This window comes from Corvus kubaryi, unplaced genomic scaffold (genome assembly GCF_017639235.1).
Source record: "Corvus kubaryi isolate FWS band 111438036 unplaced genomic scaffold, C.kubaryi_AGA036_p1.0 133, whole genome shotgun sequence".
Lineage (NCBI taxonomy): Eukaryota > Metazoa > Chordata > Aves > Passeriformes > Corvidae > Corvus > Corvus kubaryi.
In genome coordinates, this window is record NW_024580667.1 from 15,936,445 (window position 1) to 15,951,958 (window position 15,514).

The following is a 15,514-nucleotide window of genomic DNA, read 5'->3' on the forward strand; positions in this document are numbered from 1 at the left end:
GCTGATGGTTCTTCTCAGTTGAGCCTTGGGATGAAGTAGCCTTCTCTGGGACCTGAATGGGTGTGAATCTCCTTGCTGAAATCCAGAATGTTGACAGTGGATGGAAAACACAGTCAAAACAACACTCTGGTTTTAGTAAGCACCATGGTTCCTACTTTTTCAGTTTTCTGTGTACCTGGCAAGGGCACAGATGCTATTTTTGAACTGTCTAGACTATTCTTCTAAAAGGGATCTCTTCTTTTTCCTCTTCTGGTTATTGGTCATCAGGAAGAAGGGAGTTAGCACATCTATTTGTGAATGTGCCCACACACTGAGCCCACATAAACGTTTTACAAAGCATATTTATAGAACTGTTGTAAGAGCATGTGTCCTCAAGAGCTATGCATTTATAAAACTGACTTGCATGTAGTTTAATCAGTTGAGAAACATCGCTACTAACATAAATTTTTGCATGACATTTTCTATTTAATGTAAAATCCACTACCACTCCTTGGTCCCCCAGTTTAGCTTTAAGAAGTTTACACATGGACACAAAGAAAAAATGTGAATGTGCTGCCCAGTCATTTAAAGTTCATGTTTCTGGTAATAGATTATTTAAATTATTGATTATTCCAAAGATGGAATATATTTCTCCACATTTGAAAAGTCATGGCAGTCAGGCAAAGACCCCAGTGACTAGAAAAAAGGAAACATCACTCCTGTTTTTAGAAAGGGGAGAAAGATGTAGGGAACTAGACAGGTGAGCCTTACCTCTGTTACCAGGAAGGTCATGGAGCAGATCCTCATGGAAGCATTGTTAAGGCACATACAAGACAAGGAGGATGGATGATCTGAGACAGCCAGCACAGCTTCATTAAGGGCAAGTCATGCCAGACCAGTCTGATGGCCTTCTATGATGAAGTGACTGCGGTGGTCAACAAGGGAAAACTGACCAATGTCATCTACCTAGCTGTCCATAAGGCCTTTGACATGGTCGTACACCATATCTTCATCTCCAATTTGGAGAGACATGGATTTGAAGGGTGGACTAATATTGCATAAGAAATTGGCTGGATGGACACAAAGAATTTTGGTCAATGGCTCTAGGTCCAGGTGGAGGCCAGTGACAAATGGTGTCCCTCAGGACTCTCATGGGACCTTCATTAGTAAATTTGCAGATGACACTAAACTGGGAGCTTGTGTCAATCTATTGAAGGAAGGAGGGCTCTGCAGAGAGACTTGGATTGGTTGGATGGATGGGCAGAGTCCAACAGGATGAGGTTTAGTAAGTCTGAGTGTCAAGTTCTGCATTTTGGCCACAAAAATCCCCTACAACGTTACAAGCTGGGGACAGTGTGGCTGGACAGTGTCCGGGTAGAAAGGGACCTAGGGGTGCTGGTAGACAGCCGACTGAACATGAGCCAGCAGTGTGCCTTGGTGGCCAAGAAGGCCAGTGGCATCCTGGCCTGCATTAGGAACTGTGTGGCCAGCAGGAACAGGGAGGTTGTTCTTCCCCTGTGCTCGGCACTGGTGAGGCCACATCTTGAGTACTGTGTCCAGTTCTGGGCTCCTCAGTTTAGGAAGGATGTTGAGATGCTTGAGAGGAGGGCAACAAGGTTGGTGAGGGGCTTGGAACACAAGCCCTATGAGGAATGACTGAGGGAGCTGGGATTGTTTAGCCTGGAGAAAAGACTTAGAGGTGACGGTATCACTCTCTACAACTTCCTGAAAGGAGGTCGTAGACAGGTGGGAGTCAGTCTCTTCCACCAGGCAGCAACTGACAGAACAAGAGGACACTGTCTCAGGCTGCATCAAGGAAGGTACAGGTTGGATATTAGGAAAAAGTTTTTCACGGAAAGAATAATAAAGTACTGGAATGGTCTGCCCAGGGAGGTGATGGAATCACCATCTCTGGATGTGTTTAAAAAAAGACTGGACATGGCACTTGGTGCCATAGTCTAGTTGAGGTGTTAGGGCATGGGTTGGACTTGATGATCTTGGAGGTCTCTTCCAACCTCAATATTCTGTGATTCTGTGGTGCCCTTTAATATCTTCATCAGTGACATGGGCAGCGGGATTGGTGCACCCTCAGCAAATTTGCAGATAACACAACAGCAGGACAGGATGCCATCCAGGGGGCCCTGGACAAACTTGAGGAGTGGGCCCACGAGCTCCTCATGAGGTTCAACAAGTCCAAGTGCAAGGTGCTGCACCTGAGTCAGGGCAGTCCCAGACATGAGCACAGACTGGGAGAAGAAGTCATTGAGAGCAGCCCCGCAGAGAAAGACTTGGGGGTTCTTGTGGATGAGAAGCTGGACATGAGCCAACAGCGTGCACTCATGGCCCAGAAGGCCCATGGCGCCCTGGGCTGCATCAAAACAAAAGTGGCCAGTGGGTCAAAGGAGGGGATTCAGCCCCTCTACTCTGCCCTTGTTACACCCCACCTGGAGTGCTCCATCTGGGGTCCTCAGCGTAAGACAGGCATGGACAGGTTAGAGCAGGTCCAGAGGAGGCCATGAAGATGGTCAGAGGGCTGGAGCACATCTCCTGTGAAGACAGGCTGAGAGAGCTGGGGTTGTTCAGCCTGGAGATGAGAAGGCTCTGAAGAGACCTTATTGCAGCCTTCCAGTACCTGTTACTGCTTCTCTTTCTTTTGATGATGCTGTTTCCCACTGTTAATTTTTTTTCTTTCTTTTTATCCCCCCTTCTCTCCACAGAGAAGAATTTAGGAGGATTCTAGATTTCTTATGTTTGTGTATGTATGTTTTCATACTTTCAGTGCTATGAAAGATTGGTTGTGAAATGCAATAGCTTCTCAGGCCATCTGCTATAGCTAAAGAGAGAACCTTTCTTACAAATGTCACCCTGTTGTAATCTGAGACCATAATAGATTTTCATTAAATGCGGTTGCTTCATCAAAGCTGACTGGTGTTGGAAGTTGCTGTGGATTGCTGCTTCCTTGGTGCTTAGAAACTGCTTGGAGTTGATTTTGTGCTAGCTTGGAAAAATCAGACTAAAATGACAATACTCATCAAGTTTTGAACAGAACAGGCAAGCAAGCGTTGGTTGATAATGTTGGCTGGGGACATGATAAGTAAAACTCTTTTCTTCCCCCCCTGCCAACTTTGCCTCACTCTTAGCTTGGCCAACTGTGCTGGCCAGTACAGCCTGACACTTCCTTTGCACTCCCATCTGCTCAGCTGTGTCCAGCTGCTGGTGCCTTTCTTGTTCCTCCTCTGCTGGGGTGTTTTACTGAGACACCAGACTCTGCTCCACTGTTTCTGCTGGTATCTCTGTCTGACAGCACTTGTGGTGTTTAGACAGGAAATGGAGCTCAAATATAATACCGGGCTAGTGTGACTCTGAACAAGCCTGCTTCATGGCTTCCAAGATTGGTGTGTTTTGCATAGAAACTCATGGTATGTCTTCATCCAGATGTGAAAAGTTCTCTAAAATTCTATTCCTTGCAGAAGAGCCTGTTATTATTACTTCTATTATTATTGTTAAGCATTTGGACGACCCACTTGTATTAACCTGATCCATGACAGTAATGCAAATGGTAACTATAACAGCAATTGAAACATGAAACAGCAGTACATGCCAACAGCAGCTAAGAGTCCAGTGGGGAGCAGGGAATGTCCAGAAAAAAATTACCCCTCTAAGCATTCACAGATGTATTTTATATATATGTAGCATATTATACAAGTATATGCGTGCCTAATTTAACAAAACCAAATTTTTGTAAAAATCATGTGACATGAGAGTCAATCTTTGGAGTGATGATTACAGACAACTGAAATAGCAGATGTGCTAAAGTTTCAAAAATAATATTATTTCTGGAGATAAGCTTCTGCTTATTTCTCACAAGCAGCTATTTTTCTGATGCTCTGTGCTTATCTGTGTGGGCATGGAGGCAAGATAGATCAATATAGATGCATCTGGCTGGTAAGTTTCCATTGAATTTTGTTTGCAATATATTCCTTCTGAGATTCCTTGTGAAAAACCCACAGAACTTATGTATCATAGGTAGTTCCACAGCAAATTTAATACTGCTGGAATCATGATTAGTAAGGGCATTTATAAAGTAATTTCCTCTCTGAACTCTGCAAGATTTCTTTGCAGGTCAGAACTCAGAATGTCTTACATTCTTTGAGTGCATGTGTGAATAGGAGTCCATATCTTGACATTACAGCTTGATATGAATTCTATGTCAGTATAGTCATGGTGTTGTTTCATCCTCCTTTCTCCTTTTCACATTTAACAAATGCTAATCATACTTGAATATCTCAGGATTGCTTGTAGTCATTCATTTCTGAGTGCCTACATGGCTCACCTGGGTATTTTCTGCATAGATCAAGTTCTGCACTCAGATAACCAGGCAACAGTGTTAATTTTTGAGTAACATTCTGATAGCTTAGTTTTGTAGAAAACAGTGAGGGATTTTTATTTTAGTAAAGCACGTTGTGAGTCAAATCTAGTTCAGAAACATCTCTAAGACCATTGCCCCTCCTTTTCTTCCAAGCCTACTCTCTTCTACCCTTACTCCTCACGACTCTCAATCTATTTACCACCAGATTCAAGCTTTGTACCTCAGTGGTCCTGATACTTTGTCTTTTCCAAGGCTTGTTATGGAGTTCTCTGTTGCCTGATCACCAATGTTTTCATCACAGTCAAGTGTAGGCATTTCTCCAATGGATGGTTTTCTACATCATAATGTTGACTTTTTTATTATATTGTTGAATGTCATTATATTGCACTTTGTTGAAATACAGGTTTCTTATTTTATTTCTTTTTTTTTAAGTTCTTAGGGACACCTCAATATGCTAATGGTACATGATAGCTGCAAAATTATTATCTTTGCTATGAAAATGTTGCTAAGGGAAGTGGGGGCTTTGCGGTTTGGTTTTGGGGGGGCGGGGTTTACAAACTGCCTCTGAAAGAGATGCAGTAGAAGCTATTTGTGCAACTGCAGTGCATCACCTCTAAGGGACAGCAGTAGCTTCTCACATGAATGAAGAGAATGGAAATCCAAAGAATGAAAGGAAAAAAAATCTCCTGCTTTCTCAAGAGATTGACTTTCTTTGCTTTTTTGGTACTGTTGCAGGTGGTTATGTGGGAAAATCTGTCCTAGTCTAAGCTTTCTTAAGTTTCCTTGCCCTGTCCTGGAGTTGTTTATTCCTCTGTATTGCTGTAAAACTTTTTGTTTAGAAACTTAAAAACAAGAATACAATCCCCCCTCCCCCCAAAGAAACCAAAAAACCCAAACAGAAAACTTAAGGGTTTGTGCTGTAGTGTATGATTCATAATGCTTTTTTTAGAAGGAGGAACTTGCTATATCCTGGTATGTATTCAGAAGTAGCCAAGCTACTAGGCTCAGACATTTGAGGGCTTTTTTTTCCCCTCCTTCTATCAGGCTGTATGTACTCAAGCTTCCTGTCTTAGGAAATGAGTATAAGCTTCTTTCTCTCTCCTTAGGCCCTGGGGGTTTTTGCTGGGGTTTTGTTTGGTTGGTTTTTTTGTTAGGATGTTTTTTTATCCAAAAGGAGCTGACTAATCAGCTCCAGGAGTGGGATATGTGGGGTAAGAGGTCCATTTTGGTTTGTAGCTAAAGCAGAACTCAAAAGAAAATGTTAACAAATATTTGCTTGTTCTAAAGGACAGATTCACTTCATTATTTACGGGCAGACAGATAATGTTTTAAAGTTAAAAAACTGAAGTTATAAAAAAAAAAGGAAGTATTTTAAAATCTGTCTCTGTAGTGAAGTTAGACAGATGCTCTTCCACATTTTATAATTTCAGCTTTTAAAGTGTCACCTTGTTTATATATGAATAAAACTTGGCTAGAATATGTGTCCCTTTACAACAGGTTTAAGTAAGATAATTGAGAAAGCACAGCTTCTTGTACATTATCATTCTAGAACAAAAGAATTCAAATTAAATAGGTGTGGTACTGAAAGGGAGATCAACTTTGCAACTCTTGGAGCAGCAAAAATGGGTGATACAGCTCATAATGTAACATAAACACATGTAACATAAAGCTGTAAATAATAGAGGAAGTATTTAAAGAAGTATTATAAATACTTGCCTCTTGCTCAATGGCTGACTCTGTCAGCTGGCTATCACATTTAAAATGCTGTATTTGAAGATATTTGTGTAATCTGGGCAATTTTGTATAGGGATAATAGAAAAAAAAAAAAGCTGAACTTTGGTATGCCAGCTGAGAAGTGGTGATGAATTTCTACAGTCAGTAACTTTTCAGTCCAATCTGTTCACATCTGGGAAAGTGTTCTGGTGTATGGCTTTGGGACTGCATGAATGTTTTTTATGTTTAGGATGAAGATCTCTGGCTAATTCCAGACTGATCTTAGCTGTAGATTGACTAAACTTAGCTGGTGAGTTAATGGGATGGAGTGCTTGCTTTGCTTTGTATTTAAGCACACTGTAATTAGTTAGGCTCTACTCCATCGCACCTTTTTTGGATGTAAATCTCACAGCTGTGGTTTGGGAACTTCAGTGCAAATGTCAGCAGCCCTTGTTCATTGCTCTGGAGTTCTCTGTTGCAGCCTGAAATCTGACAGTCAGAATGTCAGAAGGTGTCCTTGAGATGCTGGCTGCCCTGTTTCTTCATTCTGTGCAAGATGTACGGATGCTAAGTGGTAATAAAAAGCAAGTGGTATCCTGCACTTCCTTCAGGGTTGTTTCATTAACATAGCAGCCTGAACCCTTGTCATGTAAGTGCATGAGCCTGGATAAATTATGGGGTAGCATAAAAGTTAAGGATATGGTAAAAGAGGGGCAGCACCAGTAGAAGCATGAAAGGATGAGTGAGCACAGCAAAACAAACCTGCTTAGAGTGTCTGCTCAAACACAAATTACAAAAGAGAGAGACTAGAAGAACAAGGGTATGGGAACAGTCCAACAATCTCTTTAAGTGCAGAAGAAATATATTGGCTGGTTTCAGAATTTTTGATAGGAAGAGCAGCCACCAATACCTATTCAGTGACTGCTCTTGGTGGGCAGAACTGGGAGCAAGTAAAAACATCCCTCAGTGCTCCTTACTTAACTGCAGGGAGTGATTGCTGTTCGCTCGGGGAACAGACCGGTTTGTGGTTCAAACCAGTGGTGGTGTGTCACTGCTCCCAGGAGTCAAGTGACCTTGTTTATAATGTGTAGCTGGGCCAGTATGCAGCTGTTTCCACTGTAAACTCACAGAAAGCTGGGTTCAGGGTATGCTTGTGCATATTACTTTGCAATTAACTTTGTATGGACACACACGCAAACCCCTTCTCCCATAGCTGCCTCAGTGCTTTTTGCTTCTGTAGGCAGCACAAGTGCATTGTACACTTTCGGTTCATTTTTGCCCTGTTAGAGAAACAAGTGTGTAGGTAGAAAGAAATGAAAGTGATGCATATGGTGCTGAAGAAATGAACTGCAAGGTGAAGTGGCTGGGTAGTTTAGGTATTGCTAGAGGAACCAAAAATAATTTTATGTGGAACCACTAATCCCCTGTTCTACAACACGCTTCAGAAGAATCACTATAAAACTGGAAAAGGTAAGTATATCCAAGACTGAAACTCTTGAAGAAGAGCAGAATTCATATGCATTCCTGAAGATAATCTGTGCAATACTATGATGCTTTCTTTTCAGAACAGCAATTAAAAATAATCATCCCATTGTGCACAATAGATTTGCTTGCATTAAGTGTTCCTAAAACAAAAAAACATTTAGGCGTGAACATTTTTTTTAAGTATCACATTCTAGTTAGAAGTAGGATGGAGCTGCTAAGGATTGAAGGAGGTAAGAAGGTGGGTAAGCCCTCCCTTTATTGTGGAAGCATCCTGCCCTGGGTAGTATCCTTGATCATGCAAGAACTTCCCAGGGATCTTTGATTATCATTAATATTGGCATGCTGCACAAAGGGGAGGAATATGTTTCCACTTCCTCATGAGATTTTCTTCAGTAGTGTGTGATTTTGTCCTTTTTCTGACAGAGCTTTCTCGTCATGCTAATGGTTTCTTCTCCACTTTGTTTTTTTGTTGTTGTTGTTTTTTTGTTGTTGTTTGGTTGGTTGGTTTTTTTTTTTAGCCTGTTCAAATCTCAGTCCCATAGAGTAGAATTTCAACCAGTGAGAAAACACTTGTTCTCACTGGTGACAGAGCAGGGATCCCTTTGGAATGATTGAGCAGCTGTGGTTGTGGAGAGGGGTTTTCTCTTCAGGTGTCGGGTGGGAGACCTGTCTCTGCCGTTGTATTTCATGATGTAGAGATTTGCAGTGTGTGTTTGCAATGTGACATTGTCCCCATTGTATGTGCCTTTCCCATGATGGAAGGAATGAGAGGGGAAGGGACATCTGACAGATGTGTAGGCATTTTGTTTAATGCTGGAAGATGTAGTGGTGCATTAAGCTGAATGGAGTAACATTCTGTATAATGCAGAAAGAAGGGGAAAAAAGGAAGAGGAGAAAAAAGAGGGTAGATGTATGGGGGGAAAACCCAAGAATTTTAAGGATTTCTTAAGGATTTGTTCTCTACAGGATCATACCTTGGAGTAAAAGGCCTGCAAGGGATTTGTCAGCTCCTTGGAGAGCCTGTTTCTTTTTAAACAATGCAAAAGTGCCAGAAACCTGTCCTTTGGATGGGGAAGAGCTGTGTTGTGTGTGAGTGTTTTGGAGAAGTTCTGTATCTTGGAGGAAGAGGAACTGGAGTGTGGTTTGACAGTTGCTACAGCAACTAACGCGTTTTTAATGGAAGGCAAGGATAAGTGATGGTTTAAAGTCTTGTGTAACTGACATACCTTCCCCCGCTTCCTGCCAATTTTCCAGTATATTAAAACAAAAAGTAATTTATGACTTCAGCTGAGAAATGGCTCTATGTTTGCCCAGCTCAGCCTCGTTTGCAAGACTGCATGATCTTTACAGAGACAACAGAGAAGAAATTATTTACCTAACAGAAAGCAGGGATTCAAGCATCTCTGAAAAGTACACTTTTCAAGGGACAAATGTATTCCTTGTTCTGCCTGAAGAAATTTTGTTTGATGTGGATGTCAGTGGGACAAGCCTTTTTTATCTCATCACTTCCTTTCTTTGCATCCTCTCCCTTCCTCCCAGCCACAATTATTTTTTTGCGAAGTTTTTAAAACTCTCTTGGGTTACTATGAAGTTCTTTTTTGTGTAGGAATGATGATGTATTATAGAGTAAATGGAAGCTGATGCAAACCTGTGGCAGGAGGGGAATTCTACTGGCTGTCCTGGCATAGATGTGCTCCAGTAATTGCTGTCCAGAGAGAGACTTTAACCCTTGTAATTTTTTAGGACCCAGCTGCCTGCTGTTATCCAGGAGAAATGATACATGAGTGGAAAACACACATCACATCCCAGAGTATAGACACAATCACTTTAGGATTCAAAAAGGTGCCTAAATTGACAGTCTGTTTAAAATGACATATTTTAACTTAGTGGTGGGTTTGGTTTTACTACTGAAATTTAGGGGTATTTTACAGCTGAATTTCAGGGGAAGAAAGTTTGGCTAATACTCTTATTCTTTGAAATGTTGCCGGAAGTCTTAGGCTGCAAAAAGGCACTTTGCCTCCCCCCTTGGGTTCTTTATGCAAGATCAGAAGTAATTCTGAGTTAAGGCTGCTGATTTTAATTGAAGAGTAGGTATTAAGCCATTAATCATATTTGTAAATGAAACATAAATATGCACAAGTATAGAATCTTAAATACAGGTTTTTGCCATTCTTACTTTTAAAGCCCTGTTTTCATGAACCAAGCATATTTACCTAGCTCTTCAGAACTAAGATTTATTTACAGATGTCCTTGTTAATATTTTGAGCATTGACAACTCATAGCCAGAGCTCCCACATTTGTAGGTTTGAACTCTGTGTTTCACTTTGCAGTTTAAAAGAAGAAAGTTACTTTCAATACAATTCATGACAATATTACACTGTGCATTTTCAAAAAATTATGACTGAACTAAGGGCCAGTTTTCAAGTGAATGACACTGAGGTATTTAACTGGAATAAGTTCACTGCTCTTGAGTTGCTGAGAAGCAGTGCATGAAGCATGCACATTTTTTTTCACGGATGAAAAAGTAATAAACCTGTGCAACCAATTTTATGCATTTTAAAACTCAGTAGAGGATAATTACTACCTTCTTGCATTCATTACGGCATTTTGTGGATTCATCTGAGATGAGAGAAATAACTGAAATATTTGAACTAAAGGGAAGACTGACAAAAAGATCTTGTTTTAGATATTCATGGGTTAGTGACCAGTAGTTATTAGAAAGGAAATTTGCAAAGTTTGAAATCCGCGACATGAATATGTTCCTCCCCATAGCATCCTGTCTGCTGTTTTCTTCCTCCTACAACCCTCTCCTCTTCCATCCTTACCCAGACCTTGAGATGGCTTATCCTTTTTGCTTCTCTGGCTCATTCACTTGCCCCAGTGACAGCACCCGATCTCCAAATCTCTTTTACTCTCGCTCTTTCAGGGTCTCTCAGGATCACCCTGCTGCAAGATTCTCCTTTGTCTCACCATCTTTCCCTCACTGAGACAAATCTGCTTTCATCTCTCTCATCAGCTTTTCCAACTGCTGCCCATGTCCTTTCTTGGTTTTTTGTCAGATAGATTGATTCAGCTCCCTGAAGGTTTTTTTGGGTTTTTTTCCATCTGGACTTCTAGGCTGGCTTTCATCCCCTCCATGGCACCTGACTGCCCTTGTCCAGCATCCTGTGACTACCAAATAGCACTGTGTTATTAGAGGGACACCAGCAGAACTTGCACTTGATCAATGCATTCGTTCTGCTCTTTAGGTCACACGAAGTGGAGGTCTTTCAGCTCCACTGAATTGTTAGTGAATGTGGAGTGATTTCCTAGGAAACACATAAGGACACCTGTGACATGAAGAACTATATGTACCTGAAAATGCTAACATTTTTATTCATACTTTGTTCTGTAAAAGGTAGAAAATGGTTGAGAAAATGTGATGGTCAGGGTGCAATTACACAGTATGCAAACCTCCCATACCTTTCAAGGTAAGGTTTTCTCCTCTCAGCTGTATGTAACTGTGTTACAGATAAGTCTTCCACTTAATACTGTGACTTATGCTCTGGCATGACAGAACATGTAGGTATTTATTAGATTTTTTTTTTCTTTTTTACAAAACTTGGTATGCTGCTGCTTTTTCATACAATTATTGGATCTCTGATTCATGGGCACTCATCTGGAATGTGCCGATGCTGCTGACAGCTGTAGGCATGCAGCACACTTTTATAAATTGTCTGAAAACTAAACTTTGAGAATTACTGGATGATTCTAATATTTTAGTGTCTCATTTAGCCAACCACTTCAGACTTTTCTTTAGATAAACTGGAATTTCTCACCTGAAGAAATGGTATCATGTGAAAGCAAAAGCAGGTTACTTGCAGTTTGTAAGACTAATCAGTCACCACTGGCTTTAGTAAAAAACTTAGGAAGATTGAGGCAGAAATATATTAAGATACTCAGAAGAATCTTATCCAGTTTAATTTAGTAACCTAAGCTAGTGTTATTTCAAGGCCTTTTGGGCATGGATATTGCATATTCATTTTTTTCCTACAAAACCTGAAAGAAAAGTAGTCGTCTCTTTTTACTTATTTTTTCCTCAGATCAAAAATGACAGGAAATGATTTGCAGTTGTCTTGAAAGTGAATTCTTGCTAAAATGGTTAGGAATAGCTACTCTTAAGTATTTTCAAAGTAGCATTAAACCAAAGAATTTTCTGCCTTCATACTGATGACATTACAGTCCAAAGGAGTTGAACTGAAGCCCAGTTTATGCAATTGATGATAGTATTTTATTGTCAGAAAACAGCACTCCTGTCTTTATCTTCAGCAATTTTTAAAGACAGAAAATTGTAATTTGGGAAATTGAACAGAATAATTCCATGTTTTCCAGCAAATGGTTCTTTAACGAAAACAGGTGGTCAGCTGTTAATACTAAGAGCCTCCATATGCAAAATTGTCCACAAACATTAAATTCAGCATTCTGTGTCTTTGAAAGGAAAGCTGACATGACTTGGGTTCACATTGTTACGATAGAGTATTTTTTTTCCACTGCCCTTGTCATTCTCTAAGGTAGATGCACAAGCTCACCTGAGGCACCACTGAATTTTATTGGGTAGAAAGAAAATCTGATTTAGTTTCTACTGATTTTGCTCCGTCAACAAGGTCATGTATGAAACTGTAGTCGTGACTGGGTTTCCATTCTGTAGTTTAGTACTAATGCACCACTAAAGGCACTGATCTAAATTGAATGGTAAAAGGTTGTTATATTCAACACAAACCCAAAAGACAAACTAAAGCAGAAGCAGGGAGATTGGGTCCTCCAGACTGCACAGCTTCATAGCAGTGAACATGAGAGCATGAGATCTAGAGGAGATGTCGCCTGGCTCTCTCTGTGCAGCCTAACATCAAAGAGAGATGCTAAATCCTCTGCAGCAGGAGAGGGAGGGAGCTGAGTCAGTGTCTGGGGAGGTGATGCTCAAGATGTCAGTGCAAGTGCTGCCAGGCTGGGAAGGCTCAGGGACACACAGAGGGGATGCTCTGCAAACCTCGGGAGGGGCTTCTCCTCTCCATGTGGGGCAGTCACTGGTGGGTACAACCCCTTCCTAACTGGTTCCCTTACCTAAGGAATGGGGCTTTGTGCAGTGAGCTCCTTATCCTGTGGCTAGCAGAGAGGTCACACTGTGAGGCTGTGGTGAGGAGGATGTGCCTTCTTCGAGGACTCCCTTAAGCATCCCGTGATCACGTCCGGTGAAGAAAACCCCCTTGGCAACATCAGTGTTGCACTATGACCATCCTCCTGTGTGGGGGTTCCTGGAAGACATGTCCAGGGGGTGCCTGGTATGTGGGAATTTAGTGTGGGATACTGGAGCATGGTGCTGTATTGCTGGAGCTTCTGGAAAAAGCTCTTCCATAGCATGTGAAACCTGGTGAGTCAATGTGAAATCTGTAGCCTTATGTAAGAGTGCACTTAAAAAAGAGTTAGCTGCAGATAAGGGGTGACTGAGATATGTTGACTTTTGTTATCGAATAATTGATGCTCTTCTAAAAGCAGTTGGATTCGAATTTGTTGGATCAGCTGTGGTCATAGCCTGAGAGTGAAACTTTTGACAGTTGCAGTCCTGTTTGGACCAGTTGCAGTAGGTCTTTCTATCCAGGACCTGGTCCACTATATGGAGAGTTATGGAGTGTTATCTCTGTTGCCTAATGTCTGCGTATGATAAGTTTGGTTACATGAAACTGCCAAAAAAAGAAGGAAAGCAGTTCTGGTAGCTTTCTAAGAAAGGCACTCAGCTCTTTGAAAGAGGCAGCTCTCTTTGATATATGATACCCTGGAGTGTTAAATGTGAGCCCAACCTTGCAGCACAAAGGGCTGCAGTATTTTTTAACCTAAAGACATTTGGAGAGTTTTCAGTGAGGCCTGGCCTTTGTTTCTAAGTATTTATATAATCTACATTGCCAGAAATATTGATAGTTACATGCAGTTTTACAAGGAGCTGTGTTTAACATCTAATGTAACAGCAGCACTTGTGTAGAGCTGTCACTTCTTTACAGCCATGCTTATTTACATTCACAGGTCTGACAAGTCTTTCATCCTGGTTTGTATTTCTGCTGTTTCCCATGCATCATGGCCAAGCAGTGGGTTTATCACTGCCACTTTGCCTGTGTGGTGGTGGTGGTGAGGTGTCTGAACTGTGCACACACCAAGTCTCTGACTGAAAGAATTTCCATAGCTCTCACTGCATTGTGTGCAGCCTGGGTGGTTACATAGCTCTCCATGTATTTATGGGCATGGAAATAATCTCTGTTGGAAGAAGCTGCTGTTGACCATGGGGAATTCTATTAGCAAAACTGATAGGAGAACAAAATAAGGAGAGGAGCATCAACAACTGCACTTACAACACTCACTGATGAAGAAATGCAGCTTCTGCCACCTAAATTTAACAGTGCGAACTCCTAACACAAGTTACTGAAGAGTAGCAGCCGTTTGTTCACCCCTTCCTAGATGTGTTTGCCATGGAGCATCTGTGTTAGCAGAGCCAAATTCTGATGCATTGTCAAAATACTAGTTTTTCTCAAAAATAACTGTTACCATGTCACACTGTTGTGAAGTCATTATGGATTTGGGTTGTAACTTCTTCAGGGGTGAAAATGAAGCCAGGCTGTAAGAGTGTAGCAGCCCTCAGCTTTTGAGAGCTTCCATACTGCCAGGGTGTTGCTTTTCCTGCAGAAGCAAAGGCAGCCATGGAAAAGCCTCTGCTATCTGCAGTGAGATTCCTCTTCTCAGGAGTGTGGGTCAAGGATGCCTCCTTTGTTATGCAGGAAAGTTGCACTGTTGAGAGTGTAGGTTCCCTTGGCAAGCAGCTGTGCTCCTGGGCTGGTGGAAAACAAGCTGGGAGATAAGATGATCAAAGACTGGCCCTCTCTTCCCAGCATATACAACGCAGAGCATCTTAGCCTGGAAATGAAAGCAGACTGGGGAAATGGTTGTACCAAGATGCCTGAGTCTCTCTAGTTGTCATTGGGGCTTTTTGCTGAAGAGTAACAGCATGGCCTTCAGTCATAATCATTCCACATAATGTTTTTTAGCTTACTGTCTTGGGGTGATTTCCTCCTAAACTTGTCTCAAACTGAGACCATTTGGGACCATTATCTATAGGTCAAATTAAAAGTACCACTTGTTGATTGCTAAACTCTGCTAACAGATATGTTACATAGGAGATAACAATTGAGAACAGAAGCTGGAGGGTTTTTTTATGGTAGCTGAATGTGCAGGAGCTTTCACCAATTAAGATTTTACATCTAGATAATCCTGTGCAGTTACCTTGCTGTTACAAAACAGCTGCTTGGCAGTGGAGCGACCTGTCCACTCAGAATGGACCTCAGAAATGGGTAGGGCAAGATGTGGTCCGAAAGAAGAGATGGCTGTGGCAGGTTGGGGGAAGCTAAACTGGAGAGCTCCCAGTTAATGGGGTTACAAAGAAAAATCTTGATTTGCTGTGCACGTGGTCAGTCTAGAGACTTATTAACGTGGTCTTACTGTATTTTAAGACTGGTCACTCATGGGTCATCCCCCTCAGGCTGTAGATGTGCTCACAGGCATGTAATGACAGGAACTATTTACCCACAGAGAGATAGTGCTGCATTGCCTGCATCTCTTACCTTTCAGGGTCTTATCAGACAGATTATCAGGTTCTCAAAATGATAACAAATCCTGGACATTGGCTGAGGTGGTGCCAGGTTTCTTTGGCTCTGACAACCTGAACACATGGGTTGATGGATGGCTTGAAAGAGAAATACTGGGGTGCTCTCCTGCCCATGCCCACTTTTTCTCTGGGTGCTTGCAAGGTGCTGTATCACTGAGTTGCTTCAGAGCTGCTTTGTGTCCCAAGGTTTACTTTTCCCATTTAGTATGCTATTGTTTGAAATGTCAGCCACCTCCGGCCTCATCCCGCCTAAGCTGTAAAGTTTTCTCTCCCTCTCTTCACTT

At 41.7% G+C, this 15,514-nt stretch overlaps 1 protein-coding gene across 2 annotated transcripts in view; it reads left to right on the top strand.

Annotated features, from left to right (window-relative positions):
• ARHGAP6 (Rho GTPase activating protein 6) overlaps nt 1–15,514 on the top strand; it is a 314,963-nt gene that overhangs the window by 203,046 nt on the left and 96,403 nt on the right. The window lies entirely within an intron of this gene.